The sequence below is a fragment of the Budorcas taxicolor genome, chromosome 6 (assembly GCF_023091745.1).
Source record: "Budorcas taxicolor isolate Tak-1 chromosome 6, Takin1.1, whole genome shotgun sequence".
Lineage (NCBI taxonomy): Eukaryota > Metazoa > Chordata > Mammalia > Artiodactyla > Bovidae > Budorcas > Budorcas taxicolor.
The window spans coordinates 99927616-99933551 of NC_068915.1; the positions used below are offsets into that span (position 1 = coordinate 99927616).

The 5936-nt window shown below is 37.8% G+C and overlaps 1 non-coding gene across 1 annotated transcript; it reads right to left on the reverse strand.

Moving 5' to 3' along the window:
- Nucleotides 1-3468: 3468 nt before the first annotated feature.
- TRNAC-ACA (transfer RNA cysteine (anticodon ACA)) lies at nt 3469-3541 on the reverse strand. The gene has a single exon. It is a non-coding gene; the product is annotated as a tRNA-Cys (tRNA).
- Nucleotides 3542-5936: the final 2395 nt, after the last annotated feature.

Sequence of the window (5936 nt, forward strand, 5' to 3'; positions counted from 1 at the left end):
GGGTGTTCACTGGATGGAGTGATGTTGAAGCTGAAACTGCAATACTTTGGCCACCTCATGCGAAGAGCTGACTCATTGGAAAAGACCCTGATGCTGGGAGGGATTGGGAGCAGGAGGAGAAGGGGACGACGGAGGATGAGATGGTTGGATGGCATCACCAACTCAATGGACGTGGATTTGGGTGGACTCTGGGAGTGATGATGGACAGGGAAGCCTGCTGTGCTGCAATTCATGGGGTTGCAAAGAGTCAGACACTATTGAGAGACTGAACTGAACTGATATTTAAAACATTTAAATAATCTAGTAGAAAAATACCAGAGTAATATCATAGGAGAATTCCTGTTTTGAATTTACAGAATTATAAATAATTTATTTCTCTTTCAAGAGAGATGGACTATGAATTTTGAATGTAAATGGCTGAAAAAGCTTATAAATGAAGAAAGTGATACTTATTAACCTCTATTTGGAGTCAGATTTTAGCAAAAATAGAACAAGCCTACACAATTTCACAGGCTGGGTTTCATATTTTGTATCGTATCCTTCCCACTTACATGACGTATAAAATGAGTTTTGAATAATAAAATATCAGGAAGAGTATCAGTCAATCAAGAGAATTAAGCCATTCAAATATATCATTTACCTTGAATTAAACCATTCAAATATAATATTTAACATTTGTATTGGAAAGTCCAACCAAATTATGTGTTTTGGAAAATAAGTGAATGAAAATATTTTGAAGATTTTTCACTAGTATCTGCCTGGAGCCAGTAGCTTCCCTTTATTTTCAGATAATTACTATGATACTTCATTTAAATATTAAATTGTTGACTATTTCTAGAAGAATGAAATATTCAGTTGCTTTTAATAGGAATAGCACTTCATATTTGCCAAGTTTCAGCCACATTTCTTTATTATTTCTCAATACATTAAACATATCTACTTAATGTATGGTTATTTTGGTTGTTCCTACAAAGGCTTGTTGGATTATAACAGTTTGTAATAAAGATTTTAAGCTCATAAATAAATGCAAAAATGAAACTCCTCATTGATAAGCTGGACTCCCCTGATGGCTCAGCAGGTAAAGAATCCACCTGCAAGCCAGGAGACACAGGAGAAATGGGTTTGATCCCTGGGTTGGGAGGATCCCCTGGAGGAGGAAAGGGCAAACCACTCCTGTATTCTTGCCTAAAACATCCAATGGACAGAGGAGCCTGGCTGGCTACGGTCCAAAGAGTTACAAAGAGTCAGACATGACTGAGCAACTAAGCACAGCACACCACAGCACAGACTATGTCTAGCACAGCAATTAATTTGTTAAGCATCTATATGCCAGACACTCTAATTCTTTGGTATATAATGGTGAGAAACTTGGAACTTTGAGATGAAGATAAGAAAGCAGGCATTAAAATATAAATAATATAAATATAAAATCACATCCATGCCAATATGTGGATTGGATAGCAAAGAAAAAATTTTTGCTGTAAGAAATTAAGGTCAGAGTTTGTAAGGAAAATTTATAGGATTACACATCTGTCTTTGATTAAATGAATTCTGCTCAATAGCTGTATTTGGCTACTTGTAAAGTGATCAGAGCAAGGACATTTATTTTATAATGTGGTAGAAGGTTTTTGTAGTTTTTTAGGATACTGGTTTTACTTAGTTTATTTAATAGTTTTCCTTTTATGCCTTTCAGGAATATAAAGAAAATTAAAATGGAGTGTTGAAAACTTCATATACCTTCTAGTAATTACATAGCCAATCTAGGTTCACAATTTAAAGGAAGAAAAGAACAGAAGAATAAGTTAAGGATCAGTTTATTTTGTTTTCTGTAAAATAGGTTAAGTTTATTATAGGTTAACTCCAAGATTCCATGTGCAAAGGTAAGCTGGATAACCTAACACCAAAAACAAGCATATAACAAAAAATTTTATAATCATAGAAAATAATTACTTGAAATAGAAGAAATGGTTTAATTTTTAAAATTCAGAGCAGTGAAAGAATAAACCAGTGTTTTAGGATTTTAGGATCTTATAACTGAGGTAATGAGATAGAAATCTGAATTATAAATTTAAAGATTATCAAATCTGATTTAGAGGCTATGAAATTTCTAGTTGTGCTATAGAAAAACAGTGTGATCTTGCTTTCTCTCAGTTGAGTCATTTATGAAATAAAAATCATACCTGCTATGGCTGCTAAGAAATGAAAATAAGTAGTCCAGTCAATTCTTGATTTCAGTAAAGTAAAGGTGTTAGTCATTCAGTTGTGCTCGACTCTTTGAGATCCATGGACTGTAGCCCACCAGTCTTCTCTGTTCATAGGATTCTCCAGGCCAGAGTACTGGAGTGGCTTGCCATTCCCTTCTCCAGGGGATCTTCCACACCCAGGAATTGAATCTTCATGTCTCATGCGCCTGCATTGGCAGGCAGATTCTTTACCACTAGTGCCACCTGGAAAACCCTCATTTTCACTTAATCTGTACTTAGTATCTTCTGACTATTTTCCCATTTGTTATTGACTTATTAAAGTGAAAGTGAAAGTGAAAGTGTTAGTCGCTCAGGCATGTCAGACTCTTTGAGACGCTATGGACTGTAGCCCACCAGGCTCCTCTGTCCAAGAAGTTCTCCAGGCAAGAATACTGGAGTGGGTATCCATTCCCTTCTCCAGGAGATCATCCTGACCCAGCGATCAAACCCAGTTTCCCGCACAGAAGGCAGATTTTTTACTGTCTGAGCCACCAGGGATTAAGATGGTCATTAATAAAGAGAAATAATACCTAAAATATTTTTTCTCATTTTATCTTTATCTGTTTTTGTGTAGGTTATCAAAAAGCATAAAATTTGAGGCTGTTGGCAGGTTAGGGCTGTTACTTGGGGCTGTACAATGGTTGATGTCAGAGGGAACTAACCCAGGTTAGTTGGAGAACTCAGGTTAGCTGTTACTTCCATCTCCTACAGATGAACTCTTCTTCCTGACTTACTGGTTTGGAAATTTATACATTCAGCTTATTGTATTTCTGTGATTATTATTACTTTATAACATTTACATGAAACAAATGAAAACTGTGTCAAGAGCTCTACCCTCTTCCAAGAAATATAAAGAAATTGCTTTTTAACTCTAAACTTCCATCTTTCAACATCAGGGCTATTGCTGTTGTGAATTTTAGTTCCATCTTGTTCTCTGACCTCCTACAATCAGTGATAATTATTATTATTTTAATAACTGGTATTTATTTAAATTTGCAATTTAAGAAATTGCATCAGGTTAAGCAATTTTTTTTGGTTATTTAGTTTTGATTCTTGCATCTGAAATTTTCCTTCTTGGCTCAGTATATATTGTGAGTGAGTGAAGTTGCTCAGTCGTGTCCGACTCTTTGCGACCCCAGGGACTGTAGCCTACCGGGCTCCTCTGTCCATGGGATTTTGCAGGCAAAAATAGTGAAGTGGGTTGCCATTTCCTTCTCCAGGAGATCTTCCCAACCCAGGGATTGAACCTGGGTCTCCTGCATTGTAGGCAGATGCTTTACCATCTGAGCCACCGGGGAAGTCCCAGTATATATTAATCCTATTTAAAAATCCAATTCTACTGTTCTACTATTTTATTTTATATAGAAGTATGCCTATCTAATTTTATATCTGTAATTACTTATTGTCTTTATGCTCCCTGTCTCCACAAGTGTAGAGCCTGTATCATAGGCTAGGCATACATCGTGTGTGTGTGCTTAGCCATGTCCAACTCTTTTGCAACCCCATGGATTGTACCCTGCCAGGCCCCTCTGTCTGTGGGATTTTCCAGGCAAGAATAATGGAGTGGGTTGCAAGGGGATCTTCCTGACCCAGGAATCAAACCTGCGTCTCTTTCATCTCTTACATTGACAGGCAGATTCTTTAACATGAGAACTGTATGTTTCTATATTCTGATGATTGAAGAATTTTCATGCAAATTAACTTCTGGCTTCATACATTTCAAACCTTGATTCATTCCATAGCACATGTTCACATCATTGGGTCACCTCTGGCCCTCCACTTTTGTGTCATGATGCTAGGTGAGTTGGCACAGTGAATGATGGGGGAAGCCTGGAAGCCATCCCTGCACTGGGTAGCTGGCAATTACTCATACACAGATCCAAACGCCTTTGACCATTCCAGTGCCTCACAGTATCAGGGGAAATTAGACTGGAAAGAGACAGTGGCCTTAACTAATTGTGTCTTTTTCTCTTGAAAATTTTACAAAACATAGATGAAAGATCTGTACAAGTCCTTGAAACTTAGCTTCATTCTGTTCAAGATAAGCATGCTACTGAAAGCAAAGCTGCCCAAATTGAAGTGGGGGCATGGGTGGGATTGAGGGCTGGAGCCAGACCCAGTGCAATGCACTAATTCTACCTTTCCCATTGCTACATAGACCCAAAGGCATTTTGACCACATTATGGTGATGTATGGCAAAACAAATACAATACTGTAAAGTAATTAGCCTACAATTAAAATAAATAAATTAAAAAAAAAACTGCCTGTACCGTCTTACTTTCCAATGTCAGTTCCTTGAATATGTGGCTTAAGAACTGGACTTGCAGTAAGAAACATGAATTTTTCAAACCCAGGGAGAAAGCACAGTTCCTTTCAGCAGAAAAGTTATTTCCTGTTGTTAAGACTGGTCCTGTCATTTACTATCAAAAGGATAATTCAAATCTCTACTCCTGATCTCGTAGAAAATAGTCAGACTTTCAAGATTGTATCAAAACAAAGCAGCAAAGACCTTCTTTTGAAAAGGAAATGATGAATCGGAGCAGAGTGCTGCTGTGAAGGCAGCGAGGGGTGGTGCAGTCAGGCTGTGATTATAGGTGTATTACCTGTCAGCCGAGCCATCAAACCAGTAGTGATTAGGTTGCACAATATAAATTCCTACCCATATGAATACAATTTGGTAAGTAGTACATGAAAGTTTCCAGCCATAACCAAGTCATATTATTCAAGAAGAGATGCTTTCAAGACTCTCCATGCATGCTATAGGCCCCTTAACATGGAAAATGTTTTCGGATTCAGTGATATTCGGCTTCCTGCTGAGCCCTCTCAGGCACACAGACAAAGATTTCAGAATGCAGCTATCATCCAAGAATGAAGATTCTTTTATAACCAAACTGGCAGGTGGTATGCAATTTAATCCTTGAAAAGATAATCCCTACTTTTTTTAGAATAAGATGGAAACTTTAGTCTAATATTTGGGCAGGTTTGTTAGAGATGATGACAGAATAAAGCACAAATATACAGTTATTTTTCCACAGTTTATTGTGATCCACACAGTCAAAGGCTTTGGCATAGTCAATAAAGCAGAAATAGATGTTTTTCTGGAACTCTCTTGGTTTTTCCATGATCCAGTGGTTGGCAATTTGATCTTTTGTTCCTCTGCCTTTTCTAAAAGCACCTTGAACATCTGGAAGTTCATGGTTCACGTATTGCTGAAGCCTGGCTTGGAGAATTTTGAGCATTACTTTGCTAACGTGTGAGATGAGTACAATTGGGCAGTAGTTTGAGCATTCTTTGGCATTGCCTTTCTTTGGGATTGGAACGAAAACTGCTCTTTTCCAGTCCTGTAGCCACTGCTGAGTTTTCCAAATTTGCTGGCATATTGAGTGCAGTACTTTCACAACGTCATCTTCCAGGATTTGAAACAGCTCAACTGGAATTCCATCACCTCCACTAGCTTTGTTTGTAGTGATACTTTCTAAGGCCCACTTGACTTCACATTCCAGGATGTCTGGCTTTAGGTGAGTGATCATACCTTCGTGATTATCTTGGTCATGAAGATCTTTTTTGTACAGTTCTGTGTATTCTTGCCACCTCTTAATATCTTCTGCTTCTGTTAGGTCCATACCATTTCTGTCCTTTATCGAGCCCATCTTTGCATGAAAAGTTCCCTTGGTATCTCTAATGGACAGAGAG